A 23,234-nucleotide genomic window follows, 5' to 3' on the forward strand; every position below is an offset into this window, starting at 1 on the left:
TTCCGGCGCTTCATCTCCCTCAGCTCCTCGGTGAACCAAGGAGCCAGGCGAGATCGGCGCCGGGTCAGAGGCCGCAAAGGCACGACTCAATCCAGGGCTCCAGCAGCCGCCCTATCCCAGGCGGCCACTAGGTCCCCAGATGAGGCGTGAGCCAGAACCTCCGGGATTGGCCCAAGTTCCATCTGGAACCTATCAGGTTCCATCAGGCGCCTGGGGCGGTACCATCTTACCGGTTCCGCCTCCCTGCAGCGGGGTGCCGCGGTTCGAAGGTCAAGGCGAAGGAGCGAGTGATCTGACCATGACAAGGGCTCGATGACTATATCCCCTATCTCGAGATCACTCAACCACTGTCCAGAGACAAAAACCAAGTCCAGTGTGTTTCCCCCAGTGTGCGTAGGGCCATGAATTAGTTGGGTCAGGTCCATGGCCATCATGGAAGCCATGAACTCCCGAGCCACCTCAGACGCCTCACCCACGGATGGCAGGTTGAAATCCCCCATGACCATAAGTCTGGGAGTATCAACCGCCACTGCGGCAATAACGTTGAGTAGCTCGGGCAGGGCTGCCGCCACGTGGCAGGGAGCCAGGTACGTGATCAGCAAGCCCATCTGAACCCCATGGCCCCACTTCACAAGGAGGGACTCACAACCGGCTGTCTGAGGTACAGTGGTCTCCCTCGGCCTAAGGCCTTCTCTAATAATAACCGCTACTCCCCCGCCCCTCCCCTGCGACCTTGGCTGATGGAATGCATGGAAACCTGGTGGGCACATTTCTACCAGAGGGACCCCTCCCTCTGGGTCCAACGAGGTCTCCGTAATACCCGCCAGGTCCGCTCCCCCCTCGTAAACAAGATCACAAATGAGGGGGGCTTTATTTACTACAGACCTGGCGTTGCACAACATCAGGCGAAGGCCCGGGCCCTGGAGGTCTGAACTACCTGGAGAACGGGTGGAGCCTTGGGGGCCGGAGCACTCTACCGCTTGAAGACAGCGGGTGCGTGCTCCCTTAACATGATATGGCCCCCTGCTCCCGCCATATCTACCTCTCCCACACACAGTACCGATGGTAGAAACGCAGTCTGGACCAGCTCGACCCCCTCCGGATCCCCCACCACCCCCGCCGAACGTCCTGGCCAAGCCCGACTCTCCCCCTAGTGGGTTATCCCCCAAACCCACAACCCTAATTCCAATCCCACCCCCCTCCCCCCTCCCAGAACCCCTTAAAAGTTTAAACAAGGACAATTTTAAAAAACCCTGCAGCCCCCTCTTTGCGGCATGCCACCTCTCGGGACTCCAGAGCCCGTCATCGAGGTAGGCCCTCGATAGAATGGAGGGCCAAGCCTGCGAGAGGGGGGAGTCTTGCAGACCAAGAAGCTCCGCTGCTGAGTACATTAATCATAATGGGTGACACGACCATATCCTGAGGATGTATATAAAGGACCGAGGAGAAGACAAAAAGATGGGAGAAATCTCAGAGACATATTTGCAGGACCAAGTCCCCTGTCCCCTCACAACAGAGGACATAGTCCAAAGCCAGGACGACCACAGTTCCAAGGGGGAAATAGATCCAACCACCCTCTCACGGTGGTTAGGTCAGCTGGACAGCCCCCTCTTGTGGTGGGGTGGCAGCAATGAACCGATGCATATAGACAGCGTCTGGGGGTCAGGTCCAAAAATCGCCCTCTCACAGCGATTTTGGTTCCCACAGAGCACAATGCACAGTAAGTAATGAGGACCTGGTTTGTGGGGGCAATAAGCTGACTTTGTATAAAAAAGAACACCGCTGGGGTGGGGGTGCGAAAGCCCTAATAAGCAGGTATATACATAAGTATGAAGGCTATTGCTTAACGCATTGTAAGCCGCCCTGAGTCTCCGGAAAAGGGTGGCATATAAATCAAACCAATAAATAAATAAATAAATAAATAAATAAATAAATAAATAAATAAATAAATAAATAAGTCCTTTGAATGCAACCGATCTCGCTTGTCAGGTTTTTAAAAAGAGAGTTGATGTCTGACAGAAAACCACTTGAAGAGACTAGAAGCATTTGAAATGTGGATTTAGCCACATCCAAGAACCTGAGTCATGATGGTTAGGCAGTGGTAGGTTTCAAAATGTTTTACTACCTGTTCTGTGGGTGTTGCTTGGTGGGCATGGCATGGCTTGGTGGGCATGGCTTGGTGGGTGTGGCAGGGGAAGGATACTGTAAAATCTCCATTTCCTCCCGATCAGCTGGGACTCGTGAGGCAGAGAATAGATGGGGGCGGGGCCAGTCAGAGGTGGTATTTACCGGTTCTCCGAACTACTCAAAATTTCCACTACCAATTCTCCAGAACTGGTCAGAACCTGTTGAAACCCACCTCTGGTTAGATGATATTTTTTATAGCTGATGTGTAAAAGGGCAGAATGAAGTCATTTCCTGCAAACTCTTGTAAATGGCTATGACAATGGGGTGCCTATTGTATTTTTTAACATAAAAAGAGCTCTCCTCCCAACCTTCCAATATACAGAAAACCATGGATCTGTTCACTTGCGAATATCACTCCATGGACGTACCTATTTCAAATTTTAATCATGGTTCTGGCCATCCAAAGGTTGCCACTTTGATTCAGAGCATGGATGAGCAACTTAGTTGGCCATGAATAGCATTTAACATGATTCCAAGTAGATAGGCCACCATTTTTAACTGTTTTTTTGTGGGGGAGGGATTCCTCCCTTAATTTGGGGTCCATTTCCTTTAAACTTATTTTGCATTTTGATTATTTGTGTTTACCACCCAAAAACAGCAAGAAAGCCAATGTTGGCAAACAATGGATGGAGGATGCCCTAAAATGATGTCAAGGAAGGTTTACAAGACTAAATTTGGCTTTAGGATCTCTAGTTACCTATTCCTGGTTTAGAGAACTGGCTTAGCAAGGGGAAAGGAAGGGTTAGATTCACGGCAACGACATAGAAGTTCTCTGTCCAGCTAAGAACTATGAGAGTTATGTTCTAGCAAAAGAGAACTTCTTCAAACTCAAGGGCAGAAGTTCTGAAGGCTTGTCTTTTTTGATCATCTGATTGGATTACTATAGAGAAGGAAGTGTAGTTAAGATATTCCTGCAGCTATTAAGTCCAAGGGTACAGCTTCACCTTCCGTGGATAAAAAAAAGTGCTGAATATCATATATATTCTGTATAATATAATACAGAAGCAAGTTCTGTCCTACTACAGCAGGGGTGTCAAACTCAATTTCATTGAGGGCAGCATCAGGGTTGTGTTTGACCTCGGGGAGCCAGGGTGGGTGTGGCCAGGGTGGGAGTGGCCAGCATGATGTCACTCGTGCAGGGGGTGCCTGTGGTGGCCCGAGCATTCTTCCAGCAATCCCTCCCCAGCTCCATTTTCGCTGGCAGAGGGCTGCAGGAGGCCATCATTGCCAAAAACAGAGCCTGGGACGGCCGCATGGGGTCCTCCTGAGCTCTGTTTTAGCTGACAGAGGCACTGCGGGCCGGTCCTTTGCTGTTTTCAGGGCAACCCCATGAGGCAGATCTAAACACCCCACAGACCACATCTGGCACACGGGCCTTAAGTTTGACACCCCTGTACAGTATTGAAAAATCCCCTCCCCTCCCTATTCAAGCAACAAGTTAGTAGGAAATGCTTTTTATTGTTATCAGAAACACAGCACTCTGGTAGCCAGCTGCCTTTGGAACTCATCATGTTGAAATAATATTTTTTTTTTTTTAAAAAAGATGAAGATATTCTATAAACATTTTGTATGCCCGGCAATAAAGTCTGATTAGATCTTCTTGGACCACCCCTTTTCTAAGCCAAAACATCTTTTGATGCTTTGAAGGGGAGATAACAGTTACAGACAAATGGCAAATTCTGGGAAGTTACGGCTCTCAAAGTGTTTAGGAAATGAAAGTGATCAGTTGAGATCTTATCATGTACTCATCCCTTTTAACTGCCTATGTCGGGTGGGTGATTTGGGCTTTCCATATAGAATTAATCTGCTTTCCTAATAAGACAATTGTGGGCCAGATGTCAAAAGCTTACCGTTTATTGGTTCTTTTAAAATATGCTTTCCCAAACAGCCTTCCTCTTATCTCATTTCCAATTGTCTGAGGTTATCTGAGTTAGAAATTAGCCAGGAATGAGGAAAAATGTAAAATAATAATGGTTAGATTGTCAAACTAGGTCCCAATTAGTCTGAATGACTTTGAATAAGTCCAGGGCATCTGAGGAACAACTGCCTTACTCCAACGGGACTAATCTGCCCCACTTGTTCCTGTGGAAATGGCCTATTTTGGATCCTGGTGGGGCCCAGGAGAAGACCCTTTACTGTTATTGCCCCCTTCCTCTGGAATATTCTCCCATCAGAGGTGAGATCTATCCCCATATTCCTAGCCTTCCGGAAAAGCCTAAAATCTTGACTCTGTCATTTGGCCTGGGCCTTCAATGGGCCTGCTACATAGGGGGTAGAGAAGATTCTTTCCTACAGGCTTCCCACATCTTGGTTTTTAATTTTTAATTTTTTATTCTACCCTGTTTCCCCAAAAATAAGACATCCCCTGATAATAAGCCCAATCAGGCTTTTGAGCGCATGCGCTAAGACAAACCCTCCCTGAAAATAAACCCTCCCTGAAAATAAGCCCTCCCCTAAAATATTTAAATGCATGCGCAGCCAGCCCCCGCCATTTTGTCTGATTAGGGTTAGGGAGACAGAGCTGGAAATCAGGTGAGATGGCAAGAGGAATCCCATCTTACTCCACGTGCCCCAAAATGATAAGACCTCCCCGAAAATGAGGCCAAGCACTTATTTCGGGGTTCAAAAAAAATATAAGACAAGGTCTTATTTTCGGGAAAACATGGTATTTGAAATTATTTCTTAGCATTTTTTATCTTTGCATTAAAGTGTAAGCTGCCCAGAGTCGCAGTATTAATGAAATGGGCAGCATAGAAATTTAATAAATAAATGAAAATAAATTATCTGTCCTCTCAGCCTACCCCACAAACTAGTTGCTAAGAATGAAAAGAAAAGCTGGATAAATAATATGCTAAAATATAAACCAGGTGAATCAGTAATGGGATTCAGCCGGTTTGGGCTAACTGGTAGTTAAATTGCTGGCTGGCCCTGCCCCTTCCTGCCCCACCCCTTCCTGGAGTACCCACGCACCCCATTTTGGCTCCCAGGTAAGTGCAGGGAGGACTCCTAGGACCAAAACGGGGCGTGGGGGACCGGTGCGCCCCCCCCCGTGCCCATTTTCACTCCCAGGAGGCTTCAGGGGTGCCTCCTAGGCCCAAAGCGGGCCGCGGAGGGAGTGGCGCATCTTCCCCGTGGCCTGTTTTTGCTCCCAGGGGGGTACAGAAGGCCGAGTCCTGCTTGTCACAACCCCTGGCCACGTCCACCAAGCCACGCCCACAGAACCGGTAGTAAAAAATTTTGAATCCCACCACTGAGGTGAATCCAGTGACATTTTTTCCATCCAGCACCAAAACCTGGGCTCAAAAAGTATGTAAGTATATTCAGATATTAATGGTGGGTAGCGCATATATTTTTCCTTATGAATTAGAGAGCTGCTGTTGTTCTTGTTCACAAGGGCTAGGAAAAAAAAAAGATGGGATAAGCACTATCATATTAACACATGATAACAATACAGAGAGAGTCTAAAAGTCATCTGTAAAGGACAGAAACAGGATATTAAAAGCAAGAAAGAAGGGCGAGTCGTCCCATTAATCTGTTTGATGCTGATTTGGAAGACCTGGGTCTGATGACTTATATCGTTTTGGGCATCTTCCAACAGAGAGAAAGGCAATGAATCTGATTGAACATGTAGCGGGTACTCTAATGTCTGTTGAAAGTGAATGATTAAAAAGTTAAGGACAAGCCTATTGGATGAGAATAAAGCTCCAGAATTTTGTTTCAATGACTTCCAACGATGTTTTGTTGAAATTGGCCTTGTCATTTTTCAGAAGTCATTTTTTTTTTTTTTGCCCCAGTAAAAGAGGCATACGGGACGCGGTGGCTAAGATGCTGAGCTTGTCGATCGAAAGGTCGGCAATTCAGCGGTCCGAATCCCTAGTGCCGCGTAATGGGGTGAGCTCCTGTTACTTGTCCCAGCTTCTGCCAACCTAGCAGTTCAAAAGCACGTAAAAAATGCAAGTAGAAAAATAGGGACCACCTTTGGTGGGAAGGTAACAGCATCCCGTGCGCCTTTGGCGTTGATGTCTTCGGACAGTGCTGGCTCTTCGGCTTTGAAACAGAGATGAACACTGCCCCCTAGATTCAGGAACGACTAGCACATATGTGCAAGGGGAACCTTTACCTTTACCTAAAAGAGGCATCTGTTTTTCTTCCTATTCCCTGAGAGCTTGAGAATTTCTGTTGACTTTCTCCTGGGGGGTGATTTTGATTTTATCCGATTGTTGGAGGTAGAGGTTGGTACTGCTGGTGGAATTACAGATAGTCCTTGATTTACAACAGTTCATTTAGTGTCCGTTCTAAGTTACAACGGCACTGAAAAAAGTGACTTATCACTGTTTTTCACAGTTATGAATGTTTTTCACAGTTAGAAATATCCCTATCATCCAAGTGATCAAAATTCAGATGCTTGGTGACTGGTTCGTACTTATGACGGTTGCTGTGTGTCCCAAGGTCATGTGATTACCTTTTGAGACCTTCTGACAAGCAAAGTCAGTGAGGAAGCGAGATTCACTTAACAACCATCTTATCAACTGCGGTGATTCACTTAAAAGCTGTGGCAAGGAAGGTAATAAAATGAGGCAAAACTCACTTAATATATGTCTCACTTAACAACAGAAATTTTGGGCTCAATTGTGGTCGTAAGTTGAGGATCACCTATACTAATACTTGGCTTTTTGGCTTTAGAAAGGCCCACTCCCCGGCTTTAAATATTCCCATTTTGTTTTCTGTTAGGAGTTTTTCTATCACTATCATGCTTTTACTCTTGAGAGTCCCATGGAAAGCAAGAAAATCAAACCAGTCAATCCTAAAGGAAATCGACCTTGACTGTTCTTTGGAAGGACTGAAGCTGAAGTTTTTTGGCCACCAAATGAGAAGTGAGGACTCCTTGGAAAAGACCCTGATGTTGGGAACGATGGAAGGCAAAAGGATTTTGCAACATCTTACAATATTTTATTTTAAAACAGCCTAGCTCGAGCAGTATAGTTATTATTTGAAAGCAAGATTATTTTTTTTTAAAAAAAATCAATATGGCAGCCATGATTGTGCAATTGAAGTCCTGCTTCTTATGTGGGTTGCATGCAAGACACATATTAAAAAAAAATGAGGGGTAAGCTGCAGGGGTGAAATACTCCCGGTTCGGACCGGATCGCATGATCCGGTAGCGATGGTGGCAGGTGGTTCGGAGAACCGGTAGCAAAAGTCCCTGCGCCCGCCCCCCCACCCACATGCCTAGCTGACCCACGCGATCATCAGAGGCTGTTTTTTTTTACTTTTAAAAGCATTTTTTTCTACAACCTCTTTGGCTGAAAAAATCCTTTTAAAAGTAAAAAAAAAAATGCTTTTAAAAACCTCTGACGATCCCAGCTGAGTTGCCTGATCGTCAGAGGCTTTTAAAAGCATTTTTTCTACAACCTCTTGAGGTTGTAGGAAAAAATGCTTTTAAAAGTTAAAAAAAGAGAAGAAGTTGGCCACGCCCACTCAGTCACATTATCCCACCACCACCAAGCCATGCCCACAGAACAGGTAGTGACAAATTTTACATTTCACCACTGGTAAACTGCCATTTAAACTTTTTAATCCTATTGGTTGCTGGCCTTGGTTACTATAGCTATAGGTAGTCCTCAAGTTACAACCATTTGTTCGGTGACCATTCAAAGTTACAGTGGCACTGAAAAAAAAGTGACTTACAACCGTCCAGAGGTCGGTTTCAGCAGGTTCTGACCAGTTCTGGAGAACCGGTAGAGGAAATTTTGAGTAGTTCGGAGAACCGGTAAATACCACCTCTGACTGGCCCCGCCCCCATCTAATCAGTCCCAGCTGATTGGGAAGAAATGGGGATTTTGCAGTAACCTTCCCCTGAAGTGAGGAGGGAATGTAGATTTTACAGTATCTTTCCCCTGCATGTCCAACAAGCCACGCCCACAGAACCGATAGTAAAAAAATTTGAATCCCACCAGAACTGGTCCTTATGAGGGCCACTGCATCCCCCATGTTCATGTGATCAAAATAAACCAGGATTGATTTACAGCAATGATAGTATCCTGGGATCATGTGATTCCCATTTGTGAGCTTGCCAGCTCTGCCTTCAACAAGCAGAGTCAATTGGAGAAGCCATATTTGCTTAACAGCCATGTGATTCACTAAACAACTGTGACAAAAAAAAGTCACAAAATCGGATGGCAACTCACATAACAACCATCTTTCTTAGCAATTCTGTTTCCCAATTGTGGTCATAAGTCGAGGATTCCCTGTATCTCATTTCTCCCATGAGATTTTCCCCAACATTTCTTTGCTGCTAGGAAAGGAATTTTTAGAAGGGAATTTTAGAAACAGAAAAAAACATTGTAAACCGAACTATTATCCCATCAAATTGAAGAGAAGTTCAGATGGATTATGGAGAACCAAGACTTGTGATCCTGGGTGTATCAATGACCAATCAGTCATTATTATACAGAAAATGTATTAAAAATGCTTTACTCATAAGTAAAATAGCTTGTTTTCAGAAAAGGATGCATAGGTTTTGCTTAGTAAGTAGATAAAATGATATACACCCAACTTTACCTCCTCATTCACTGACAGTGGGAAAAGATTAGCCGTTTTTGGACAGCTGCTATAAATAATTCAAAGCATCTTTATTATTATTTTCTACACAAAAAGAGAAAGAAAAAAAACAGCTTAGAGGGAGGGAACCTGTCTGTATGAAAAATAATGCTTGCAAACTTTGGGCAAAGAAAAAGAACAAAGTTATGATTAAGCATATAAATGGGCTGTCTTCTCATTTATATGCAAGCAAATGTCCTTAATTTATTAATCTCATCTGCATATAAAATTAACACTCTCATTGTCTCCCCCTCTCTTAATTACTGGGCCTTCTTTTTGCTAGAATTTTGTTGGGAAAATTGCCCCAAAAAAATTGAACAGAAAAAGCACACCTATTCTTTTGGCCTGCTTGTTTTATAAAATCAATTTAACTCGTGAAGAACATTTTTACGAAGAATATATATATATATATTCCCTTGTCTCATCAATTCTTGTCCCCAAATTGGGTACAATCTGAGGTAATGCATAACCTGCCAAGAAAAAAAGTAATCGACTTCCAAAAAACAGAAACAGTATATTATGCATGTATTTAATATATTATTATCACATTAGCTGTCACAGCAGGTGGCCTCATCTATCCAACTTGGCTTATTGCAGAAATAATTGTCTAATATTTAGATGGAGAGCCACCAAACTCCCAATGTTGAAGACTAGACACTATAGAACAACTAGACACAAGGACAGTTTTTTCCCCAAATGCCATCACTCTGCTAAACAACTAATTCCCACAACACTGTCAAACAATTTACTAAGACTGTATTACTATTCTTCTTCTCATCCTTCCTAGTACCAGTGGTGGGTTCCTCCCGGTTCGGCCCGGTTCTCCCAAGCTGGTAGCGGTGACGATATGACATCACCGAACTGGTTCTGCCCCCCCGCGCCCCACCCACCCACCTCCCGCGTTATTCTTACCTTTTATTTGGCCCCACCCCCAATCTATTGCTGCCTCCTGAGTCCCAGCTGATGGCTAGAGGGAAAAAAAACTGTTTAAACTCTTGCTGTGGGGCTTCAAAGGGCCGCCCTACAGCTGATCAGTGTTAAAAGAAAACAAATGAGTAGACCGGTGCCTGCAAAAATACATGAGTAGATTAGTGCCTGCAAAAATAAATGGGTAGATTGGTACAGCTCTGCAAGCAGTTAAAAGCCTGGTAGACCAGTATCTCTGCTAAATCCTAAATAATTGTCACATGACCATCAAGCCACGCCCACAAAATAAGCCACGCCCACAGAACCGGTAGTAAAATTTTTTAGAACCCATCCCTGCCTAGTACCTATCTCTTCCCACTTATGACTATAACCACGTTGCTTGTATCTTTATAATTTATATTGTTTTGTTTGTTTCCTAGTATGATTTGATTGCTTACTTAGTATCTTATGACTATCACTAAGTGTTGTATCTTATGATTCTTGATGAATGTATTTTATTTTTCTTTATGTACACTGAGAGCATATGCACCAAAGACAAGTTCCTTGTGTGTCCAATCACACTTGGCCAATAAAGAATTCTAATAATTTATCTATTAAATGGTTAAGCATTTCTATATTGTTACGAAGAAAAATACAGGCCTATGAATTTATCAGGTCAAGTTTTACCTCACATATTTTACTCTACAGGTAGTCCTCAACTTACAACCATAATTGAAGCCAACATTTATGTTGCTAAGCAAGACATTTGTTAAGTGACTTTTGCCCCATTTTATGACCTTTCTTGCCACAGTTGTTAAGTGAATCACATCAGTTGTTAAGTTAATAACACAGCTGTGAAGTAAATCGGGCTTCCCCATTGACTTTGCTTGTCAGAAGGTCGCAAAAGGGAATCACATGACCCTGGGACATGGCAACCGCCATAAAAATGAGTCAGTTGCCAAGCATCTAAATTTTGATCACATGACCATGGAGATGCTGCAATGGTATAAAAATAAGTATGAAAAATAAGTCACTTTTTTCAGAGTCGTCACTAAATGAACTGTTGTAAGACAAGGACTACCTACATCACTTAATCTACACTATAATAATTGGGAAGTGAGATGTTCAGAAGGATAGGCTTCATAACCCATAATTTATATTGCTTGGTAGACTTCAAGAATTAATATCCAATGAAATACTTACTAGAGGATACTCACTTGAAGAAGGTTTTGTTATAATACCCAGCACCAGAAATAGCAGATCTAGAAAAGCTTACACAACAGTTTACCTTGGAGAGGAATGGAGAGTAAATAATTGGTGGAGTTGGAAGAGTAAAAATACACTGTGAATTTACTCATTTGTTTTCATACCTCAGTAGTGAAACAGAAGAACACAGGGTCAAAGCTGTCTGGCTGCAACATTTTGGTTTTCACAGAGGCCAACTAGATGCTTCTTGGGTACTCACAAGAAAAATGTGGAGATCCATCTTTCTATATGTTGCTATTCATGCTTCCGTCAACCTGGAGATAATATCAAATCTTTAAACAACAACAACAAACCCCAATCCTATCGGCCATGATAGACTTACCCTCCCTGAGTTTTTCCAGTTAAGTCTAATCAGGTTACTGACCATCAATGTGTCTTGTACACACACACACATACATATGCAATATGTATGTGTATATATCAGGGGTGAAATCCAGCAGGTTCTGACAGGTTCTGGAGAACCGGTAGCAGAAATTTTGAGCAGTTTGGAGAACCGGTAGCGGAAATTTCAAGTAGTTCAGAGAAATGGCTAATACCACCTCTGGCTGACCTCAGAGTGGGGTGGGAATGGAGATTTTGCAATATCCTTCCCCCAGGAGTGGGGAGGGAATGGGGATTTTGCAGTATCCTTCCCCTGGAGTGGGGTAGGAATGGAGATTTTGCAGTATCCTTCCCCTGCCATGCCCACCAAGCCACGCCCACCAAGCCACGCCCACAGAACTGGTAGTAAAAAAATTGGATTTCACCACTGGTATATGTGTATACACATATACACATACATATACGTATACACACATACATATTGCCACATGTATGTTGGCAATACAGGCTGCCTCTTGTTCCTAGTAAATTGTGTCCAAAGAGTGAAGATGGTATATGAATAGGTGATGACTAGAAAAAAAGGAGACGGACTGACATCATATATTCTATTGTCTGCCCAGATAGACAATCCCTCTCTTCTTCTCTTCTCTTCTCTTCTCTTCTCTTCTCTTCTCTTCTCTTCTCTTCTCTTCTCTTCTCTTCTCTTCTCTTCTCTTCTCTTCTCTTCTCTTCTCTTCTCTTCTCTTCTCTTCTCTTTTCCTCTCCTCTCCTCTCCTCTCCTCTCCTACCCTACCCTACCCTACCCTACCCTACCCTACCCTACACTCCACTCCATTCCACTACTCTACCCTCTTTTCTTTCTTTTTCTTTTTTCTTTTTTCTTTTTTCTTTTTTCTTTCTTTCTTTCTTTCTTTCTTTCTTTCTTTCTTTCTTCTCTTCTTTTCTCAGCTCTTCCATCTTGATTATAAAGAGATGCACAATTTTGGTTCACACTTAGAAGAAAATGAGCAAAGCTAAATTCTTCTGAACAGAACACTCTTCCACTTCAAAAGCATGGGCAAATATCTCGTGTCAAGTTCTCTCAGTTTCTCATTTTAGCAAAATGTGTCCAATTCTGCTTTTCTAAATTTTGAGAATGTGCCAGGTTGGCTTCTTGTATCTGAGGATTTTCTTTCCCTTTCCCCCCCCCTCTTTTAAAATATATTTTATCCTGGAAATTGCTTCTGTTTGATGTTTTTCCATACTAATAATTTTTGTTTGTGGTCTTGTTTGAATGACATATGCATACATATTTTCCCCACAGGTGATCACATTAATTTTGTACATTAATTTTATATATACCGTATATGGGAGTAGAATTCTCTCTAACATATTTATTCTCTCTTGGATATTTTTTTTAAATATAATTGGGGAACCAGATTACAAATATTTGGAGAACTGCTCATCAATTTCAAATGATGATTAACTTTCCAGTTGTTTATGAAGCCCTTTGGGTGTTCTCCAGATGTTGAACCTCAGGTTTCAAAATTCCCAGGGATGGCAAATTTTGAAAATTGAAGTCTACACATTTGTCTGGTATCCAAGCTGAAGAAGCCTGGTTCATTGGCTAGAAAATGAGCAAATGAGAAGAGCTCACATTCAGTTGAGAACCAAACAATTTTCTCCTGAATTCCTTCTATCCATTAGGCAGTTGGTTCACCTACAGACCCGACTCTACATCGTATGAAACGGTTAATCCTACTCATGCTGCTTTTCCTAAGTCTCTGTCAACAGCTGTTGCTTTTGAGATGTCTCTGTAGCAGCCTGCAATTAAAAATCACTCCAGCTGGAACAGATGAGAAACATCATGGATAATGGTTTCCCCCTCCCTTGTTGTTTGGGTTTAAAACATGCTTTTTTCCTTGTTTTCCTTTAATCGCTCTTTGGAGAGCATGTTGCTGCAGGCATCTCTCCGCCATTGTGTCCACCGGAGAAGCTGTTACTGTGGTTTTCCGAAGCCAAAGAAAGAAGCAGCCACACGCAGGAGCTGCAGATGTTCTGGGCGGCAACTTGGGGGAAGCCATGGCAATTAATGACCATATGGTCAATAATAAATCCATACAGTAGTGCCGGCTCATATTAATCACAGGATTAAAAATAATAGCACATCCCCTTACCAGCAGTGAGCAGAGAGGCGCTCACTGTTACATTGAATTGGCTTACTCAATGTTGTTCGGTCTTGAATAGCGAAGCTAGAACCAGAATGGCAAAGGATTTACAATACCATTTGTGACAATGGACCCTGCTAGAAATGGCTAAAAAGGGGCAAGATAAAACAGGCACATCTGCAATGACAGATGTTCCATTAAGCGGAATGAATCTTGATGTGAATGTCTAACAGGAAAGAGTGTAAATCCAGTTTCAGCCAGGAATTGTATTATGCTAAGTCAATACTTTTCATGTCTTATTTTGGATCCAGATAACTGAGTGCCGAGTGCATATGTGCCACCAAAATCATCCTTATTGGCCTTGCGAACAGGTTTTGATTCACCGTTAATACTCTCATTGTGTTCACGGAAATACATGACTGGATTTAATCCTTGAATAGAATAGAATTCCTTATTGGCCAAGTGTGATTGGACACACAAGGAGTTTGTCTTCGGTGCATAAGCTCTCAGTGTACATAAAAGATATAAGTGATAAATCATAGCCATCAGAAACACATTCATCGTGAGTCATAAGATACAACACTTAGTGATAGTCATAGGATACTAAGTAAGCAATCAAAATCATTCCAAGAAACTAAATAAAACAATATAAATCGTAAAGATACAAGCAACAAGGTTATAGTCATAAGTAGGAAAGGAGATAGGTAATAGGAAGGATGAGAAGAATAATAGTAATACTTAGTATTTAGTAAATAGTTTGACAGTGTTGTGGGAGCCACCACGGGCCTGGTGGCTCAGCAGACCAAAAGGATTGTGATTGTGATTAACACCAGCTGTCTGCAATTACTGTAAGTTCGAATCTCACCAGGCTGAAGGTTGACTCAGCCTTCCATCCTTTCTAAGGTAGGTAAATTGAGGACCCGGTTTGTGAGGGCAATAAGCTGACTTTGTATAAATATACAAAAGTATGAAGGCTATTGCTTAACGCATTGTAAGCCTCCCTGAGTCTCCGGAGAAGGGTGGCATATAAATCAAATTAAAAAAAAATTAGTTGTTTTGCAGTATGATGGCATGTGGGAAAAAATTGTCCTTGCGTCTGGTGTGCAATGCTCTATAACTGTGATGGTGAACCTATGCCACACATGCCAGAGGTGGCACGCAGCATCCTCTCTGATGGCACGCATGTAGTTGCCCCAGTTCAGCTCTGCTGTGCATGCATGCATGCCTCCCACTGGCCAGCTGGTCTTTGGATCTCTGCCGACAAGCGCGGGGGGGGGCAGGGGGAGTGCAGGGGGGGGCCACTCGTGCAATGCATTTTGGGGGTTTGCACGGCACGCTTTGGGCACTCGGTCCAGAAAAGGTTAGCCATCACTGCTCTATAACTGTCGTTTTGAGGTTAAAAGTTGAAACAATTTATGTCCAGGACGTGAGGGGTCTGTAGATATTTTCACAGCCCTCTTTTTGACCCGTGCAGTATACAGATCCTCAATGGAAGGAAGGTTGGTAGCCATTGTTTTCTCTGCAGTTCTAATATAGAATAGAACAACAGAGTTGGAAGGGACATTGTAGGTCATCTAGTCCAACCCCCCACCCAAGCAGGAGACCCCACACGATTTCTGACAGATGGCAGTCCAGTCTCTTCTTGAAAGCCTCCAGTGATGAAGCTCCCACAATTTCTGAAGGCAACTTCTATTCCATTGGTTGATGGTTCCCAATGTCAGAAAATTTCTCCTTATTTCTAGGTTGAATCTCTCCTTGTTCAGTTTCCATCCACATGCAATTCAAATTCCAAATTTATCCACATTCAGGAAAATGTCTTGGAGGGTCACCCTGGCTTTGATATATGGCAGTTTCCCTCATGCATCCCAAGGTGTTTTGTCCCCTAACTAACCAGAATACTAGTCCTCGACCTATGACCAAAATTGATCCCCAAATTTCTGTTGCTAAGCAAGACAGCGGATAAGCGAGTTTTCCCTCATTTTATGACCTTTCTTGTTAAGTGAATCACTGCCTTTGTTAAGTTAGTAACACGGTTGTTAAGTGAATCTTAGAGCCTTGGTAGTACAGTGGTCTAAAGCACCCTGTTATTAAGACCATCTGCCTGCAATTACTGCAGGTTCGAATCTCGCCAGGCTCAAGGTTGACTCAGCCTTCCATCCTTTCTAAGGTAGGTAAATTGAGGACCCAGTTGTGGGGACAATAAGCTGACTTTGTATAAATATACAAAAGAATGAAGGCTATTGCTTAGCGCATTGTAAGCCGCCCTGAGTCTCCGGAGAAGGGCGGCATATAAATCAAATTTAAAAAAAAAAAAAATCTGGCTTCCCCATTGATTTTTCCATGTCAGAAGGTCTCAAAAGGGGATCACACGATCCCGGGACACCGCAAAAACTTATGAGCCAGTCGCCAAGCATTCGAATTTTGATCACATGACCACAGGGATGCTGCAATGGTCATTAAGTGTGAAAAAACGGTCATAAGTCAGTTTTTTCACTGCTATTCTAACTGAACCAGTGGTGGGTTGCCCCCGGTTCGCACCGGTTCTATAGAACTGGTAGTAAAAGCGGCAGGAGGCTCCGCCCACCGATCCCGATGTCCACAAAACGCTTCTGCGCATGCCCCGCTGCGAACCAGTAGTAAAGGTAAGTAGAACCTACCGCTGAACTGAACGGTCACTAAATGAATGGTTGTAAGACAGGGGTGTCAAACTCGATTTCATTGAGGGCCGAATCAGGGTTGTGTTTGATCTCATGGGGCCGGGGGGGGGGGGTGCACATGGCCAGGGGCCGTGGCCGGCTCGACATCACTCGTCAAGGCTCCATTTTCTACCGCGATGGCCTCCTGCACCTCTCTGCCAGCGAAAACAGAGTGTGCGGCCTCCCCGGGCCTCCATTTTTCCTGGCAGAGGGCTGCAGGAGGCCGTCACGATCGAAAATGGAACCTCAATGAGTGACATTGAGCTGGCCACACCCCCTGGTCACATGCCCCCCTGAGCTCTGTTTCCGCTGCCAGAGGCATCGTGGGCCGGTCCTTTGCTGTTTCCAAGGCAGCCCCATGGGCCAGATCTAAGCACCCCGCGGGCCGGATCTGGCCCCCGGGCCTTGAGTTTGACACCCCTGTTGTAAGACAAGAAATATCTGCAATTCTTCTTCTCCTTATTACTCTGGGATGGTTCAGTAATGGTGGAGAAATAGCATTGAGGAAACCTTAGAGGATGGGAGAGGGAAGAATTTTTTCTGAGTTGCCTCTTGCCTTTTAAGTTTGCAGCATGACTTACTTTCTTTCTTTCTTTCTTTCTTTCTTTCTTTCTTTCTTTCTTTCTTTTCTTTTCTTTTCTTTTCTTTTCTTTTCTTTTCTTTTCTTTTTCCTGGCTTCCTTCTCTTTGTCCTGTTGCCTGGGATTTACTGCCTTGCCTTCTGCACGAGGAGGCAGCTGCTATGCAGTGATACAGCAGGCAATCTGAGCAAGGCAGAGCTGCCTTCCTGTCTGTGGAGAATACTTTTAAAGCTTCTAGACAGAAGTCTATTGGACACGTCCAGGTTTCCAGCACAGTTCGGGGACCTGGTTAAGAAATGGTTTATTATGCCGAACGATCGCTTTATACGGCATAATGTTTTACTAAACGAGCTGCAGTATGTTGAATATTCACAGCTTCGGTGTTTCAAGTTATGGCCTTCTTTTTCAAAGGAAAGAAGTGCAGGTCAAAAGAAAAGGCTGGTTTTCTTTTTTTTTTTAAAAAAAGGAAAAGTCAATGAAGATACAATCTGTTGCCATAGAAAATAACAAGTCTCATTGCTCTGGTTTTTTGTTTTTTGTTTAAATTTTATTCCCCAACAACTATTCAGACTGAAATTGTTGTTTAAGTTCAAGGAGTTTTGGCTTAGAAAACATGAATGAGCAGGTCAGGAAAACCAAAATGTGTTCCTTAAATTGTCTATGTCCCCAGTGGGGCAGGGAAATTTGGACTTCAACGTAAAAGGTCCTGAGAATAAAGGCATCCTTTTTTTTCTCTTGAGAGTGGAAGAAAAGTTTTAAATAATAGGTGAGAAAAGACGTTAACTTGAATGGGTCCAAGAATAAAATTATATCCGTATAATTGAAATTAAATTAAACTAGACACAATTGTTATGATAATCCCATGATATTAACACACTATTTTCTCTTTTGGTTCCATGGACAGAGAGGAATGGATTCTGGGGCTATATCCAAGATTTGGTAAGAGAAGGAGGAGAAATCCTGTCTGTAGCCTTCTTTCCCTTTCTCTCTTTCTCTTTCTCTCTCTCTCCTTCCTTCCGTCCTTTCCTTCCTTCCCTCCCCCTCCCTCCTTCCTTCTCTCTCTCCCTCCTTCCTTCCTTCCCTCCCTCCTTCCCTCTCTCCCTCTCCCTCCTTCCTTCCCTCTCCCTCTCCATCTCTCCCTCTTCCTTTTCGTTCCTTCCTTCCCTCCCTCCCTCTTTCCTTCCCTTTCCCTCTTCCTTTTCCTTCCTTCCTTCCCTCCCTCCTTCCCTCTCTCCCTCTCCCTCTTCCTTTTCCTTCCTTCCTTCCTTCCTTCCTTCCCTCCCTCCTTCCTTCTTTCCCTCCTTTCCTCCCTCCTTTTTTCCCTGAAGCACATTTTTCCTTCAGAAACAGAGGTGCAGGGAGTAGTAGAGAATTAGAGTGATCATACTTGTATAATATATTACTGGTTCAAATCTGTCATTGTAGGCATGTGTCTTGATGTTTTGCGTTCACTTATCTTCACAAGCTTCAGTAAAGAATGTAGCCACAAGCTGAGATTTCTTTGAAAAGATCCAAGGATGTTTTTCACACTTGAAATGTGGCTTGAGAGAAGCCTTGTAGAACTCTTCGTCGATTTCCTTCCAAATATAAATAGTATCGCAATCCCATTCAGATTAATTTTGAAATAAATCAAATTGTGTTACACTTTAGTGGTACAGAACTGTAGCTCTAGTGTTGTTCAATTCTCCTTCAATTCAAGTTGAACATAAGCCTATTTCTATGTAGTTTCCTTGACAAAAATGTGAGAGGACAGGTCGTGAAGAGGAAGTGTAGCGTCCTAGTCAATCCTGCAGACCCTTCTCAAGCATTGCTTATGTGCTATGTCCTACTAGATACTACTTCAGTGGGAAGGTAACAATGTCCCACACTCCTTGGTGTATAGTCATGCTAGTCACAGGACCACAGAAGTGTCTTCGGACCACACTGGCTCCCTCAGCTAAGAAACAGAGATGGCTACCTCCCTCTAGAATTGGACACAACTCCACAGGAGAAACCGTTATTTTATCTTTATTTTATGTACAAGAGAAGATTATGATTAACCGGACTCACTTTCTCATTCCTAAGAATGGTGAATTGGGGGTTAATTCTTGGATGATGATGTAGTTCATTAGAGAGCAAATTCAATATTAAATATTTTTTTGGCATCTATAGTATACCAAATAAGGGTAAGTGCAGATTTATCTGCTATAGGAAAAGTAAAAATTAATTACTTTAATTATAAAGGATAAAGAAGAAACAGAATATTTTTTAACATGGGATATGTTCTATCAATGGTTGGATAAAAGAGATAGAAATTAAAAGATGAAAGATTAATAATATATATAAGAAAAGGATGCAAGAAATTGTATTATACATAAGCAAACATTAGCATTATTACTAGTGTTGTTATTATTATTATTGTATACTTTATTCATTAAACATGAAACTCAGTCAACTGAACATTCAAAAATGCATTATTATTATTATTATTATTATTATTATTATTATTATTATTAGTTAATCTTTAGTGAGATTCACAGCCTTTGAGGCTGGTTAATAGCTCAGCAGCTCGAGTCCTAACCAAGGACCTAGGAACTGTTAAGGTATCGTCGGAGGATGTAAGCTGCTCCGAGTAAGGTGGTTTTTTGTAGAGTCAAAATGTTCAAGTCCGGCAAATTTAGAATTTCTAAATAGCGGGGTAGCCCTTTGGATATTACTCCAAGGGCTCCAATTACAATGGGGACAACACACAATTTCTTATTTATTTATTTATTTATTTTTTATTATTATTATTTATTATTTATTATTATTATTATTATTATTATTATTATTTACTTTATTCATTAAACATGAAACTCAGTCAACTGAACATTCAAAAATGCATCACAAATACCATTGACTGGCGCTAATAGTTGATACGAGTTGCTGCCAGCGTCCTAGGTATCAACCAAGTACCTTCTTAAGATGTACGATGTTCCAAGTAGCGCAGTTTTTTGCAGTTCCACTGGTGTGAAGCTGCAATTTGTTGATGTATCTTATAAAATTCTTGGACATGGTACCAAGTGCCCCGATGACAATGGGTATCACGGTTACATGTTTCATCCATAGCCATGTAGTTTCGATGGACAGGTTGCGATATTTCGTGATTTTTTTCCAGTTCTTTTTCTTCAACTCTGGCATCTCCTCCTCCTCCTCCTCCTCCTCCTCCTCCTCCTCCTCATTATTATTATTTTTGTTGTTGTTGTTATTGTTATTATTATTATTATTATTACCAGTATTATCATTATTACATAATATAATAAAGTAATACAGTAAATGATGTAAGAATCTTATTACAAATAAGTAACTATTAGTATTTTAATTATGGTTGTTATTATTAATGTTACTTGCATTACTAGTTTATTAATACTTTGTATAAACAAATAGACCCAGACAGCATTTATGTATTTTAAAGAAGGGAAAAAATGTATACTGTAAATAAACAATCTTTTTTTTAAAAAAGTAAAAAAATGTCACCTGCTTCCTGTGGGATGCGATGCACTTAATTTGGTAACAGGAATACCTGGGTTTATTTTTAGAGCTGATTTCCCAGGTAATTTTTGAAAAAAAAACCCCTTTCATTTGTATGATTGTGCAGGCTTGCAACCAGCAAGGGCATCGATTTTATATTCCAAAACCGTTACCGCATGTTAACTTTTCATTAATATGCACAGGTGCTGTCCTCTTCTCTGTTGTTTTCTAATGCAATTCCATTTATATAGAGTGGTACTGCTTGGAGGCTATAAGGGAGTCTGTTTCCAGCTAGGAGGATGCTGAAGTGAAGCCAACGAGTTATTGCAGAAGTAATCAGACAGCTTACAGGACTTCAGGATCAGATGTCCTACTCTATATTAGCCCAGCTCTTGAGACCCATCTCAAATGTCTCCCTGAGATTTCCAATTGGAGAGATGCCTCTTCTTGCTAGCTGACAGCTCTTTGCTGCAGCTTCTACATGTGGCATAATATTCCCTGGCTTGTGAAGAAAGATTAAGGTAGAAAACAAGGCATGGTGTTTCTTCCTTCTACCTTTGCTCTTTTCCCGTAGTGGAGTGATTTCGAGTCAGTTTAACTCAGGCTTCGGGGGGATGAATCTTCCTCGCTTTTTAGAAGCTTTCAGCCATTAATGTCATACTAGATGAATGCCACAGGGCAGGTGCAGAGCTCCACAGCCTGGAGAACCACGAGAATCGTGGTTTATAGAGTAGGTGCCTTTTTGAACAAAAATTCGGAAAGGGTTTGTTCCGTTCCTTCCTTCACCACCAACACCAACAGTAATCAAACTGTACCATTAGCATCAGTGGTGGGATTCAGCCAGTTTGGGCGAACCGGTAGTTAAATTGCTGGCTGGCTCCGCTCCTTCCCTCCCCGCTCCGCCCCTTCCAGGAGTCTCTACATGCCCCATTTTGGTTCCCAGGTAAGAGCACGGAGGCCTCCTAGGCCCAAAACAGGGTGCAGGGGGGCAATGCCCCCCCGTGGCCCGTTTTTGCTCCCAGGAGGCTTCAGGGAGGCTTCCTAGGCCCGTTTTTGCTTCCCAGGAGGCTTTAGGGAGGCTTCCTGGGCCCGTTTTCACTTCCCAGGAGGCTTCAGGGGGTGACCTCCCTGTGGCCTGTTTTTGCTCCCAGGGGGGTGCAGGAGGTGAGTGCTGCCTGTCACACCCCTGGCCACGCCCACCATGGCCACACCCACCTATCCGGTCATTAGGGCAGAGAACCAGTTGTTAAATTATTTGAATCCCACCACTGACTAGCATCTTCTGTTTTCATGGTTGATATGGGAAAAAAATCATAAGATATAAAGATTTTTTGAATGAGAAAGGGGAATTGAAAAGCAAAGGAATTGAATAGTCAAGGGATAGATTTAGCACGGTGGCCGCATCATGTACAAATATAATCAAGATATGAAAAAGATGCTAAAACACATGTTTTTTATAAAGAACTAACAGAATTGGACCAGATCCTAACAGCACCTGATGAGAAACTAATTTTTAAAAATCTATAAGTATCTACTGAGTATTAGAATGGAAGAAGAGCAAGTAAAAGAAACAATGATAGCATAGGCTAAAAACGTTGATTATTCTATAGAATTGGATAAATGGCAAAAGTTGTGGGATAGAAACTATAAACTAACAATGTCTACTGCATACAAAGAAAACTTATATACAGTAAAATGTTTTACAGATGGCACTTCCCACCAGCAAGACTAGCTAAGATGTTTAAAGATATGTCTGCTAAATGAAGAACGAAGGAAAGAAAAAAAGAAAACTCAGTAATATTGAGAGAAACTGAGACATAATAAGTTTATTTCTGGAGAGAAAGGATGGATTTATCCTTCACGCTAAGCCAAGCTTTAAAGGGATTGGGTTTGGTTTACAGGTTCCATGAATGTCGTGTGATTTACAAGCCACTCTTAATAGCTGAGCTGATTGTGTAAAATGTGAACTTCACAGGAAAAACAGATTAAAACAAAGAAATGATATCCTGATCATTTCTTTACTTTCTTAGTTTGGTCATTTTAGAAAGTTTAAAAGCCATCTTTTTAGTATATCTAAATACAGGTAGTCCTTGTGACCAACAACCCCAATTTGTGTTGCTAAGCAAAACAATTGTTAAGTGAGTTTTGCACCATTTTACGACCTTTCTTGCCAGAGCTGTTAAGGAAATCACTACAATTGTTAAGTTAGTAACCGGGTTGTTAAGTGAATCTGGCTTCCCCCATTGACTTTGCTTGTCAGAAGGTCGCAAAATAAATGTATGTATGTATGTATGTATGTATGTATGTATGTATGTATGTATGTATGTATCAAATTTCTATACCGCCCTACTCCTGGAGGACTCAGGGGGGTGAACAGCCAAGATAAAATACAGATAATACAAACATTAAAATCCATTAAAATTATTAAATATTTTGGCCGAAAACAAATTTAAAACACCCAATTTATAAAACAGATTAAATGATTTAAAAATTTAAAAGGGAGAGTTAGGCCAGGCCAGCCTGCTGAAATAAAAATGTTTTGAGAGCACAACGAAACGTGTGCAGATCCGGGATCCTCCGTATCTCCGGGGGGAGCTCGTTCCAGATGGTAGGTGCCCCCACAGAGAAGGCTCTCCCCCTGGGGGCTGCCAGTCGACACTGTTTGGCTGACGGCACCCTGAGAAGCCCCTCTCTATGGGAGCGTACTGGTCGGTGAGAGGCTATTGATAGCAGAAGGCGGTCTCGTATCCCATGACCATGGGACACTTCATCCATCATAAATACGAACCAGTTGCCAGGCATCCAAATTTTGATCACATGACCATGGGGATGCTGCAATGGTCATAAGTGTGAAAAACAGTTATAAGTCACTTTTTCCCATGCTGTTGTAACTTCAAACGGTCACTAAAGAAATGGTCGCTAAGTCGAGGACTAACTGGACTCTTCAAATTTATTTCCCATTTAACAGGAGGCCATTTTGAATTTCCTTCCCCGCTTTCTATGTACAGTTTAGATACTTCTGGATTACTGATTCTTCTCACA

General features: G+C 42.4%; 1 long non-coding RNA gene across 1 annotated transcript; it reads left to right on the forward strand.

Moving 5' to 3' along the window:
* The first annotated feature begins 5,439 nt into the window (after positions 1–5,439).
* LOC132710418 (uncharacterized) lies at positions 5,440–22,207 on the forward strand. Its single transcript, XR_009621119.2, has 4 exons — positions 5,440–5,497; positions 17,610–17,642; positions 20,444–20,713; positions 21,899–22,207. It is a non-coding gene; the product is annotated as an uncharacterized LOC132710418 (long non-coding RNA).
* The last annotated feature ends 1,027 nt before the right edge of the window (positions 22,208–23,234 follow it).

The sequence above is a fragment of the Pantherophis guttatus genome, chromosome 8 (assembly GCF_059756535.1).
Source record: "Pantherophis guttatus breed Tessera chromosome 8, ASM5975653v1, whole genome shotgun sequence".
Taxonomy (NCBI): Eukaryota; Metazoa; Chordata; class Lepidosauria; order Squamata; family Colubridae; genus Pantherophis; species Pantherophis guttatus.